Source organism: Scophthalmus maximus, chromosome 7 (assembly GCF_022379125.1).
Source record: "Scophthalmus maximus strain ysfricsl-2021 chromosome 7, ASM2237912v1, whole genome shotgun sequence".
NCBI lineage: Eukaryota > Metazoa > Chordata > Actinopteri > Pleuronectiformes > Scophthalmidae > Scophthalmus > Scophthalmus maximus.
Window position 1 is genome coordinate 6,884,687 of NC_061521.1, and position 14,221 is coordinate 6,898,907.

Consider the following 14,221-nt stretch of genomic DNA (forward strand, 5'->3'; position numbering starts at 1 on the left):
TAAACTGAAACACAAACAACACATGTGCTGCGCTAGCACAGTTACATATATATAATTAAACTATACATATACACATATAATATATGTAATTCAAAACTGATATATACAGTATATATATATATAACTAATAAAAGTATGTGCATTTAATATCCTAATTTAAAGCCTGACCTTGCCACAATACAGTTAGATATTATATCAAATATCTAACTCATTTTATCAAAAAGACATTTATGTGCCAAACCATATCTGCATTTATTGATGATTAATATGTTGATTGTCCTTGGCCCAGTTTTGGATCCATCTCTGCCGATAGCGGGCCCATCACACATTCTTTGTGAAGCACCAGTTCAGTTCTGTTAATCTTTCTCTGTCTGACTTTTTCTCTCTTTGCCGCATGTGTGACACGTCGTTCCTGCAGTTCCAAAAAAATTCCAAGGATTTGGGGATTTTTTAATCTTTATTGAACCGCCTCTCCTCTCGGATAAATCCCTCCATTTTATTAATGAGGAGTCCATCACAGTGATGAAGCTTTAAGTGTAATTGTGGCATCTGTGTGTGTGTGTGTGTGTGTGCGTGTGTGCGTTGTGTGTGTATGTGTCTGTGCGTGTGTTGCTATCCTGGTGAGAGTTTAAAGAATGTGACAGAGGGAGTTAGTCCCTGCTCAAATGGAAACATATTTCTGTTCTTTGGGCAGAGTTGTGTATTTATGTGTGTTTGTGGTTGTTGATGTGTTATGTGTGTGACTGCTCTGTTGATTGTTGGGTATGAGATACACTTTCACACAGGCCACAAAACTTTTATTTGTGTAGTAACTGTTAAAGAATGCATGATCAGGCTGATTTATTAATAACATCCTGTTTAAAATACCACCCCCCAGGCATAAAAACCTTTGATATGTCAGTTAATATTATGCTTAACACAGACGTAATGTATGTTATACATAAAATATAAAATGTTATACCCGTTTATTATTATTATTATTATATTATTGTTGTTGTTTATTTAATGAATCTGTTTATATAATTAAACATATCATCAGATTTTTTTTAACATGGTGCACCAGACAGAGATTACGCAATGTCAATTATACTCTTACCATATGAGTATCTGTTCACAAAAAACATAATACAGTATAATATAATATAAAAAATTTGACTTTGTATTTGAACCCCACCTTCAGACACATGAATTGAGTCTAAGTAAAAGCAACAGCAGTATCTAAATACAGCGTAGGTGATTTTCTTTAATAATGTACATTGCTTCATAAACGGGCCACGTTGCGTTCAATTAGACAAGGCTGAGTTATTAGAAGTGAAAGGAAATCTTTCTAAAAAATTTTAACAGTTCCCAACTTCAGTTTGTCTGTTCCCATCAGTAGTTGTCATGGTGACAGGCTGCAGTATAGGATCAGGGTTTAAATAAGAATGACGCAAAACTAACATTTAAAATGAGTAATGCTTCATTTCCTGCGCTGCACAATGATCATTTGATGAATAATTATTCATCCTGAACCTTCTCGTTTTTAGCCTATTGGTCCCATTTGTGTCGGACTCGGCAGTCTGGAAATTGAATGTAAGTGTTGTCCTGCTTGTCGCGTTAAAACTGGGGTTTTAATTACAGCCAATCAGCATCACAACTGTGGACTGCAGTGAAGCTCCTCTAATGACTGAAGTGTTGGGCCGTTGTTGTTTATTGTGTGTTGGATTGGTTTCAGCGGTTGTGACACGTGAGGCACGAAGCGCCGGTGTATCAGATGCATCGTAACAAGCACTTTGCCCAAGCGGTTACAAGCCTCGTCAAAGTGTGCAGTCGTCCATTCAGAGCTCAGGGGAGGACAGTAAACACCGGCACACGTTATTTGGGGTAAATGTTGATCCAAGGCAAAGTTAGAGATTCTTAGAACACCCAGCTCTGGCCAACACACTCCGGTTAGCAGCACTGACAGCCATTCAGTTTGTTAAGTCAGCGTTACGCTCCCGTCGTTATGAGTCAAGCTGAACTCTTGACTGAACGTCCTCGCTGGAATTCACTCCATTCTGTCACTCATTCATCCTCGGCAGCGACGAGCTAAGCCCGCGGCGCTGAGGGCTTCAGGTGGTGAATCCCGGCCGCTGAATGGTTTCATAGACCTGCTCGGCGTTCGTATTTAGATCGGCCGCGGCTGTATTGAGATGTACTGAGCCGTATTAAGACGTGGGCGCGGTGCATTGAGAAGCACTGAGGTTGAAGTGAGATGTTTTGAGCCATATTTAAATTGTACTGAAGCCGTATTGAAGCTGTATTGAGATGTATCAGAGCACAGCTAATTGAAGCTGAGCAGCAGAGAATGTTGTGCTTTGTCGCCAGACGGGATTGTCCATGCTGCAGCAGTACGGCATTGTGGCCTAAAGGGATCCTTCATGCTATTGTGGCGTAAGGAGATTGTCCACAGTCGAAGGTAAGAAAAGGAGGAGAAGCCACGAAGCGGAGGAGCACTCGAGCCGCCAGAGGTGATGTAAGTCCGCCCGCCTGTGTGTTGTCCGTCTGAGCTCTCCGTCCCAATAGGAGGGCCGGGCTCGGATTAAATGTGTCCAGTGTGTGGCCCAGTGCAGCCTGGCCGTGTGATGTGTGGCCCCGGGCCAGTCGTGGATCAGTTTGACCTCCGCATTTGATGTGCAGAGCAGCCTGACCCTTTTTTTGTCCCCGGAGAAGAGCTTATAATGCCGAGAGTAAAGACTTTTACAAGTCTCCGCCCGCGCAGGAGCTGCTGCGACACACCGACATTCTGCTGCACCACGTCACCAGGCAGTCCAACATTTCTCTCTATTTATCACAGTATGACCTTCCTCCAGACATGTCCAATACCTGATATTTCAGCTAGCTCAGCGATGTCAGTTTCATTTTTAAAAGTTCATAAGTTTTACTAGACATTTATTTGTCAAAAGAGCATTGTGAGTTTGGAATTTTTGTCATGCTGTCAAGACAGTAAACAGTTTTCTATTGAACTACTCCCCAGCAGTTATGGACTGAGCCAAGAATATTATATATTTAATTATATAATAATTATAACAATCAGTCTGACAGATCTTTTTACAACAGTTACACAACGGTTCCTGTTCTCGCTCCTCTCACCAACCGGTCACAGCTCCACCCCCTTTATATGCCCAACATTCATCACCACTTCATTATTAAAATGAACACTTTACTGCAAGAAATCAAACATTGTACAACATCTAAGTTATGGCCAATATATAATAATAATAATATTAATAATAATAATAGTATATTTATACTTTAAGAAACTTTTAAGAACTGTTAACAAGAATAATTTTGTCAGTTTTCAACTGATTTTACAGCTGCAACTCAAAGGCAGGGGCCTGTTCCAGGAAGCAGGTTTAAAAATCTTTGAAGTTGAACCTGAACTCTGACTTGATCTACTCTCAGATGGGAAACTCTGAATTTTCGGTTCCAGAAAAGCAGTTCTGAGTTAGTTAGATCAACTCTAATTGTTTTCACACGGAGTTACGCGTTTGCCCGCTGAACAGAGAAACGCCATCATCAATGGAGCTCCGATACTACGAGTCACCATGGCAACACAGGCGGAAACAAAGTCCTCCTATGTCACGCCGTTAGAGTTGGAGATACGACTTTGTGCTTATGGAGAAAATAATTTCATTCTGAGAAAGAGGAGAATCACAGCTGCAGCTGGTGAGGAGAGACAGTTACTGCCCGGGTCGACTTGTAAGACTGAATAAAATAATCAAATGATTTAAAACATTCTTATATTTTCTCCACAAATGTCTTGTCTTAGATGCTGGCACAATGGTTAGTGACACTGTCGATTCTTGTTGCTCACGTCTGAAAAACGTGCAATGTTATTTCATCATTTGTAATTTAGTTTCAATCTTACTGGCACAAAAATAACGTGGCTGCACCTGAAAATGAATTATAAGAACATAGTGCAGATAGGCAAGGCATATGGTTTTGATCAGATTCCACGTGTTAAACAAAGAAAACATCAGTGGCTATTTCAACTTGTTGTACAGAAAACTCGACATTAAAATGCTATAAATAAGGTCGGAGAATATTGTTCAGATATGTGATAGATTGTGAGAGAAATGGAAAAGTTCTACTAAGTAGTCATCGGAGAATAAAAGCATCTACATGGGGTCTAAACATCCTCTGCTTCCATATCGATCGGGTTGACGAGGAAAGGGCACGTCAAAGGGAGGAGTTAAGGAGAAACTCAAGAAAATCTGCCAGCGAGCAGGTTAGGTTCCCAGCGTCAGTTACCATGGTAACTGACCTACAGTTTAAGTTCATTCGCTTTCTGGGACGGAAAACCCATAGATTCCCTCTTTCCGGGGTTGAAATACCCTGAGTATAAGCAAAACCTGCTTCCTGGAACAGGCCCCTGGGAAAATCATCGAATAAGATCTTAACAAAGTCATAGAAGAAGCTGTCGAGTGTTAAACAACAGATCATTGCACGATAACCTCAGATCCAAGCCCATAGACATAGATTTCTTTTCCTTTAAAAATATACCTTAGACGACCAAAAAAATTCATCATCAACATCAAATACCAGATACACAAATGTCGATGTGCCAAATCATCCCCATTATGGACTAAACAAAAAATATCCATGCCAAAAAACTTAATATACTTATGTCTGACATATTCTAGCCCCTTGTTTAGTCTTTTATTATTTGTTGTTTTATATTTTTCTTTATGAATTAATTAATGATTTAATGATTTATTTTTCTCCTTGACATGATATTGTACTTTAATACCTGCATTGTTGTGAGTAAATTCTTTCTCCTCAAGTCTTCATCTTAAAGGTTTACATATTGCTGTAGTAGTCTTCACATAACGAGTGTGAGCAATGTCTCTGTATTTCGGGTTTTGTATAATGTACATTTAAATAAAGTTTAAAAAAATAAAATAAATTACTTTCTCCACGGCCAAGGCACCTGAGGGGCCGACTGGATGTGAACATGTTCCAGGGTCTTGCCTTACATAGTGGACGAGAGGCAATTTGCAAATGATTAATTCACTAATTCATGGAAAAAATCATATTTTTGGTTGTTTACCTTGTTTTGGTCAACACCTTTCCAGGGCTTCCACCTGGTAACCCTGTGTTTCACGTCACAACCTGAGTGAGGACATTGAGATTGGCTTTCGCTCTTGCTTTATCTGGCTTTGTTGGGGGGCGTGTCAGACGCTTTATTATTCTTTTCAGAGCTTATTTTTTCAGCTCCAGTTTGAATCGTTCACAAGAGTTGTGAAACTGGACGTTCTTGTTTCGGAAACCTCAATTTAAAGTGAAACGTTTTGAAATGAGGTCCCTGGTCCTTGTCGAAGCCTTGAGCTTTGATCATCACATCCTGATCCACTGCAGGAACTTTGCCCAAAACCCATATTTCTGAAGGGTACCGAACATAGTGCTGCCCAATGAGGGATATTTTTGGCGTACTGAGTAAGAAATTTAATAGTTTTTAAAAGTGTTATCAGATGAATCCGGATCAGGTCAGTGCAGTGTATCAGCTTTCTGCGTACAATGGAGTCATCTTGCAGTGTGTATGTTGGCGAAGATATTATTATATAGATGGGCGAATGATATTGGATGATGGTTATTACACAATTAAGGATCCTGCTGAATCCATCCATCCATTATGTATACCGCTTCATCCTTTGAGGGTGGTGGGGAATATGAAAAAAAATATATTCCAAATGTTTGACATGTGCATTATATGTATGTGTATGTAATGTGTAAGAAAAAAACTGTGTACTCAGTAACTGTTGTAGTGGAGCTGTGAGAATACTCAAATGGTTTCATTTACTTCCCTGTAAAGAGGTAAGGGGTTGGGGGGTTGAATGAGTGAATAATTGCTTTGATAGGATCCCCCCATTGGTTCAATAATTCTCTGCTGACAGTTGACAAGCTTCCATTGTGGTCCCAACCTCCAGGTCTTTTATTTAGTTGTTATCGGAGGCCGCAGGACAGCAGCTCTCAGCACAATACGCGTTTATTTATTAAGGCCCGTGTGTCCAGGGATCTCTGGGGGGGGGAAATCCCACTGGTTGAAATAAAGACGTCAAAGTGAATCAGACACTGAACTGATTCCCATCTGCTGCGAGAGGTTTCATTTCAGTTTGCCTTTATCTCTCGGTGTGTCCACTCTGTCCGTCTGTCTCTTTATTTGTCTCTAAACAGGCCGAGTGCCTCCCTGTCACAATACACTCCTGCGGTGATTACCATGCAAATGTATTTTCATTAGGATGTAAATGATCAACATAATGATGATTTTTAATTAGAATGTAAATGATGATTATTTGTATGAAGATATCAGCAGCTGTGGGAGAGGACTGTGACAGCGGGCTGTTGTCTCTGACTGAATGGAGAGATGGCTGCTCTTTCATTCATCCACTGACAATATTCTGTTCTTCCCTCCTCTTTCCTCCCTCTATTTCTGTCTCTGTTCCTCCTGCCTGAGGACTCCAAATTGGGTATGCGTATTTTTTTGTTGTCTCTGAATTAAACCCTTCACATTTGAAGCACTGAATGTTTTTTTGCATTGAAATTATGTTTCTGAATTTGGACCCTCTTAATTCAGCACTTCAAAATTTGAAAAAACTGATTTTCAGAGTCTGTTGAGACAGCTCCGCTTCCACCGTTGTGGTGAAATCCAGTTGCGTTTGACCTCTGTGCAGTGCGGGCGGTCATTGTTTTGAAACTGAAACTTTTTCAACAAGGGTCATTAGAATCATTGGAGTCACCTTTGTCCACACAGTTTCTTTTTTTGGGGGGGGGCTGACAAGAGGCTGTCTCCGGGGAGGAGCTGTTAGGACAACATTGTCAGTGGGAGAAAGATGGTGTCTCAGACCCGCTCCTCTGTTGAGGGATGGTTTCTCTATTTTGACATATGTCTGTGTTTGACATATACTATGACCTGGATGAATGAGAATCTGAAAATCATCCAACCATCGTGCAAGTTATGGTGAAGTGTACTGGTTCATTTTAATGTGTGCGACTCGGTCCTGGTCATTGCACATGACCTCATTTGCTGTTAGTGACGCTGTAACATGTCTGATCAGGATGTGCTGGGTATGTCTTTTTATCGTGGCTCAAATGTTACGCTCAGTGACCTGTGTTTTTTGAGTTTTAGATCAGTGACTATCAACGACTAGCTGCTCAGTTTGAAAGGCCCCCTCCCATCTCAGAGAAACTTTTCCAAGCATTCACAAATGAATGATAAAACTGGCCTGCATTTCTTACCAAGTATAGTGAGTATAGCTTTTTTTCCTTTTACTTTACCAGTGTAAAAAACGCCCAAAGCACTTAAAGTCACCATGTATCTAGAATCATGAGTCCAACCTACACCAGGGACTAAATGAGCATAGGACAGGAAGTGTTGCTACTTTTTTATAGAGTGACGTCTAAAAACAAAGAAAAGCATAGAATCAACCACCCCTGGGGGTCATCTGGCACTTGAAGGCAGCTGGGCCCTGTTCTTCTTATGTGTGGCAATTAAATCAATTTTGAATTCACAGCCCTCTTGGCATGTTGCTGGTTTTTGAAACTTTAGTTAGGTCGGGAGCAGGTGATGGTAATGGTCTCCAGCTAAAAGCCTCAACAAATAAATAAATTAATGGACCTGCTACTCATGGCCGATACCAATACCGATAACCGATAATAATTTTAAATTTTGGTATTTTAAAAATAACTGTAGCTGTAGTTTATGCACCCCTGAGGGTGAGCTAAGATGACTTGTTTAACATCCCTATCCCCAACATTTGGCATCCCTATTGTTAACACAACTAAAACAAAGAACAGTTCTGACCCAAAGGTATTTTTTCACAAATCAAATATTCTGCATATGAATTCAAAATAAATTAAATGCACTGATAATCTCAAATCAGACCTGTTGATGTATTAAACACTGTATTAAAGTAATTGTAACAAAAAACGTGCATCCCTCAATACAAAATATAAGCATAAAGACAAGTCTATGGCTGCTTAGTCTGCCTACAAAACATTGGCAGAAGGCATGTACAGTAGTTGGCGTTCACATTTTCACAAATCAACAAAGCAAATACCTTTCATATCTCAGCTCAGAATATGTGTGTGTGTCAGTCAGTCATATCTCAGGAACCGTTCATCTTATCAGTCTCACACTTGTCATGTGTGTTGTTTAGGGACCAAGGAAGCACAGTGCTGGACACACATTACGTTCAGTGTTGAATCAACAGCTGAACAGCTGTGGAGCAGCTCAGTAAAGACGTTGCCAACCGTGCTAGTCTAGCGGCCCGATATATATTGTGCATCCCTAATTATCACGTAGGGCTGCTCATCGAAATAGTTGGCAAGTAATTTCAGCATCGATTATTCGGGTCTGCTATGATGCACGGCATGCGTTGTGGCAACATCTCCATACAGTTGGGGCAGTAAGCCCATTCATCCATGAGTAAGCCAGCCAATATAGATCATGTGATGAATTACAGAAAATGTGTCCGTACGAATTTGAAAGATCTGTCTCTTTACTTGACTCACTCCTCGATTCTGAAACCAGCAGTGAAGAAGAGCATAGAGAAGGGGAAGCTGAGGATCTCAACGGCCAAGTGAGGAGAGAGGTCCTCGCATACTTTGGTGGAGGCCCCTTGCCAAAGAAGAAAACCCACTACATGGGTGGAATGCTAACGAGAATAGATCCCACCATGGCCAGGTTGGCAAAGTCCTACTTATGCATCCCTGGCACCTCAACACCATCTGAGCCCACTTCAAGATAGAAGCAACATAGCTTACAAGAAGAGAAACAGTATTAGCCCGGACAATGCAAAGTTCTTTGTGAGTGAGTGTATTCCTGCAGAACCATTCCTCCATAGTCAAGTTCTACCTCCATGGCCTGTTGAGGAGCAGTTTGATGTCAAAGCCTGTTAAACACTTGGTTTGTTTTTGTATTTATTCATTTTTTAAACCATTGTTCAACTCATTTTTTAAACTGAAGAGAAACAGGTTTTTGTTTTGAGAAAAAGTGTCAAAGACCTGCTATGTACACTTTTTAAAGCACTCTTGATGTAGCATACAATTGCTTTTTTTTGGCAAGTTGTCTGATAGAGCATTGTACAAGAAGACAAGGTAATACATTTAGTTTTTTTAATAATATGTTGGATATTCTAAAATGTTATCTTTTTATCCAATTATAATCATTTAATCAAAGTAATAATGGACAGATTAATCGATTATCAAAATAGTTGATAGTTGCAGCCCTATTATCAAGTGCTGTGAATGTAGATGTAAAAGGGGATTTAATAAAAGGGAAACAAAAGAACAGACCTCCAGTCTTTTACAGGGAAGAAATAAACAAGATCCAAATCTCAGGAGATCAAAAACCTAAACACAGGAACGTGGACATAAAGCACTTAGCTGATACATGGCATGGCATGGCTTAACATAGAGACAACCAGAAATAAACAGGGGATCCAACAAGAACAAATGGAGGCACAACGACTATATACACACACAAGAGTGCACAGGCTACCAGACACAGATGAGACACATTTGGAACAGGTGCAAACGATCACAGAGAAACACAAGAGCGCAAAGTAACGGAAAACCAGACACAGGAGCACAGGAAATGAATTACACAATAAAACAGGAAGTACAAAACGCAAGATGCACACAACACAAGGGATCACAAGAAAGTAACTTAACATAAACCAGGACACAAAGGAAGGGCAATCACAGAAATCATACACAATAAAGTCTACGAAGAAACAAAGGTTCACAAGAGTCTCAAAAGGTCAACAAGAAACAAAAGTCTTGGTCCTCGCGGACCATGACAGTAACATTTTCATGGCCCAGTGAGCCATCTTCCATGTTACCATCAGAAGGATTGAGTGAGGTGCAGGATTCAAGATTTGATGGTCAACAAACTACGTATTCCTCCAGATGTTTGCTACAGATATATCAGACATTAGCTTCTGTTCTCTCTGTTGTCACTTAGATTATGAACTTTTAGACAACAGGCGAGTGAATCAGCTTCTGAGTGATCTGCTGCTCTGCAGTAGAGGGAACGGTTAGCTGCAGCAATGCATATTGGGAAAGTACTGGAGCCTCGCTACGAAATCCCCTCATGCACCAACGTCAGTTCAAAGATCATGCCAGATATTTATGAACAGGAAAAGATGGCGATTGTGAACAATTTATCAAAGGCAACTTCTGTTGCCCTCACCACAGACGGATGGACGTCCAGGGCAACGGAAAGCTCCTTGAGTGTGACTGCTCACTACATAACAGCGGAGTGGGAGATGCAGAGTCTAGTGCTGCAAACACGTCCCCTCTATGAGAGTCGCACAGGCACAAGTCTGGCCCAGGCTGAAGACAAGGATTCTGCAATCCATGGCCCCAAGCGAAGAAGACAGCGTTATCACTACAGATGTCAAGGCTGCCATTAGAGGAGACCTGAATCCCAGATACACTGACCCTACCTTCGTAGATCTACTGCACCGGATCCGAGGTCTCAGGCATCTCCCCAACAAAAGAAGTCAGCCATGGAGGAGCTTTTCGAGGAGACCTTTGCGAGCACAGACACAGGCAAGAAGACGTTTGCCAACACCATTAAAGAGGAGGTGGCATCATTCAAGGTAGCAAGTGGCATTCCAGTGGATCACCATCCACTGGAATGGTGGAATATCAGTGAGTGTAAATACCCTCATATTGCTATGATGGCAAGACACTACCTTGCTGTTCCTGGCACTTCAGTAACTAGCGAAAGGGGGTTTCTCCACAGCAAGGGACAACGATGTCCGCTCTCTTCCGAGACAATGTAGACATCCTCATCTTGTTGAAAAAGAATTTGAAGTTATGCTGTAGAAGCAATTTTTTTCCAGCTATTGCTTTTGCACTTTAACATTAGAATTCAATATTGAATATTTTATTTTAATATATTCTTTAAACATTACTCATCTTGAATGTTATTTATTTTAATTTAATACCATGGGCAAAAGTTCTGTATTAAAGGTTTTCTGGAAGTTGTGTAATTAATAAATGGAATCCGTGATACGATCCGAGCCGTGACTTTTGTGATCCATTGCACCCCTAGTGTGAACCATAAACCAAAGATGGATGACGTGTCTCCGTTATAACTATACCTTGCACAATATCTCCTTTTGTTGCACATCTGTCGGCTAAACCCGAAATACTCCTGTATCACCGAATTTTGGCTTTTCTCTGCTAATGCAATGTTATTCTTTGGTTTCACCCGCGTGCTGTTGGTGGGCGTATACGTAGTCACCCTGGACAACCTCTAATTGGTGAGAATGACTAGTACGTGTGCAGCACAGCATTTTTGATTGGTGGAAATGTATAAATCCTAGGTAGGATGCGCTGCATTATAACACATTCTAAATTACAGCCTTTTGCGACTGGCAAATGATTGATCGTTCAGCCCTAGTCTCCATGATCTCCCATTGTGCAAAAAAGTCGCAGATACTAGTGCCGCTCATGCTTTTAATGACATCGGGAGCCAGAGTCTGTGCAGTAGTGATTGTTGTGTGGAGCCTCAGTATGGAATGACAACAATGGATGTGCTATACCAACCGTAACAATCTACTGTACCTATTAGATTTGTTGATAATGTTCAAGTTATAGCTTTGACTGCTGACTGCCATCCTTATTATAGTTATTTATATTGTAGTCCTTGAAGTGTTCCCGAATGACAATTGTGAGTTCAAATTCATGTGGATACTGCTATCACAACTTTAATGGTTTTCTCTTCAATTTTTTTCTGATTGTAGGTTTTGAAACAATTCCCCCAAATGAAATGACATCACCAATACCTTCTAGAACGACACAGATTAGTGTCTTGATGTTACGCTCCTATCAGCTGGATGAAACATTCATGACACTCAGTATGACATGACAACCCTATGGACAAGTGAGGTGAAGGTGAAGTGCAAAGAAATATCAAAATTTCGATTCAATATTAACTGGGTTTCGTGTTAGGGGGCAATTTTGTTTTAGGTTTAAACGGTCACACCATTAAGGTTAACTTTGTTGTCATGGTTACAGTAAAGTCCCTCTCACACTGGCCAAAAACCCAGTTTAATCCCGCTAACACCCGGCTTTTTTTAGTGTGAACGGGGTACTTTATTTCAACCTTTCAGCGGACATACACGGCCTCATCAGGCGGTCTCTCATTACACAGTGGCCATAAACTGTTGGTAACATGAATGATGTGCGGATCCCATTCTCCATGTGGCTGCAGCTACGTACACAAATACAGCGTGCAGCGCCAACCTTCTTCTTCTCTCACACACACACACTTCAAAACCCATATGGCCACCTGCTTAAAGGGCCAGGCTTGGCACCTAACACTGCGCTGAGTTTTCTAAACTTTGAAAGAGTGACAAGGAAAAGATATAAGGTAACATTGACCACTGGCTCAATGGCTACCATGCTCTCTGTTGTTTACGACACTGTTCTTCTTCTTTGTTTTATAGCGTGCACCGCTCTCTACTGCGGGTCAACCCGCGTTTAAAAAACCCGGGTCTACACGATAATTTTGGTGTGAAAGAGGTATAATTAACACTTTGTTAAGGTTTTGGCATGACTGTGGTGATACCTGTTCCACCTGACCTTGCCCTACACAGATTGTGTCATTCTGTAATATCACCTGACTTCCTCCTTTGCTGCTGTCATTATCATCACTTTGACGGCTTGAAGGTTTTGTCATGCGAACGGAAACAGATTTCATTTTGCTGTAACAACTGATGTCACTTTTCCTGTTGGGAGTACAGTCTCAAAGCTCCAGCAGAATCCAAGGGGTCAGGCTTGTCTAGTGTAGTCATTTGGTCTTCATAAGGAAAATGTTAATTTTCATGGATGAAAAATAGCTTAAAAAAGAAAAGGTGTGGATAAGCCTTGCAAACACTGCAGGGTGTGGCTGATCACCTTGTGCGCGCAGACACACACACACACACACACACACACACACACACCAGGATAACCTAATGATCTTGTCATCCCTCTTGTTTCAGTGATGGAAGGTAGCTCGCCATCATTGATCACTCTCCCAATGCTCTGCGATGATTAGAATTCCTATAATGCTGTTTGATGCAGACAGTAATTGATAGGTGCTGACATGATGTGGATTGTGTGAGATGTAATGGAATGAAACTTTTCAGAGTGAAGCTGCAGGTCATCTGTCTTGGATCCCTTCTCTCTTTCTCTTCCTGACAGCCATCAGCTCTTCTTTCTCTCTCTCTTTTTCCCAGTCTTTTGTTAGGTAAATGAGGAGAGTTGACCCCATTCTCATTTTGCAGCCACCCGCTGGCCGATGGAAGGCAGAAAGAAATGACAGGCTGAATGAATGAATGAAACAGAGGGAGAGAATGAATAGTCTTTTTCTTTTCAACAAAGCCTCACTTCTGAATTTGTAGTATATGAATTTTGTGTGAACCTTCATGTGTCTGTGTAGTTGTGCGTGCATGCTAACATTACAATACTCTCAGTATTTTGAATGCCCGTTGCTGGTTTATTGTCAGTTTCCATCGCTAGTCTCATAGAGCTCAAACCTGACTTCACGCAATTCTTATCAACTCATAAAGTTGGAAAGTCGAACGTTATGGATGAGAGAATGAATGTATGTATGGAACATTCAAAGATATAAAAACTAGAAAAATGTGTAGTGTAGTAAGGCTCTGAGTAGAGCGCATACCTCCCAGGCCCAACAGTCTTCTTAAATTCAATCACACCGCACCAAACTCCACCCACTTTGAAGCAATTATACGTATATAAATCAAATAAAATGCATAAAAATGATAGCAAAACATATACATTTCACCTCATAATGTTGACATTATTCTGTTTAATTCTGCAATTCGAATTAAAATATAACTCTACATGTAGGCGTGTAAATGCTAGACAATGTTGCTCGATGGCCAGGGGAGTGCACACCTTTGGAAGTTGGCATGTGCTGTACAAGGCGCGCACAGAGTTGCTGGCTTGATATGTCAGGCTTGTTGATTGTCGCAATGCAAAATATTTTCAGATCATTTACCTATAATTCACTCAGATTAGCTCACGACATCTTTGGTCAACTCGCAGATGATCAGCATCATACACCAAGCGTTATATGCGCCCTTGTGCTGTGGTAAAGTGCACAGGTGGATGAGCCCTAACACCGCTGGTGGTGGTGAACCAGGGTGAACTGATCCAGTACCAGCAGAAAAAATACCAG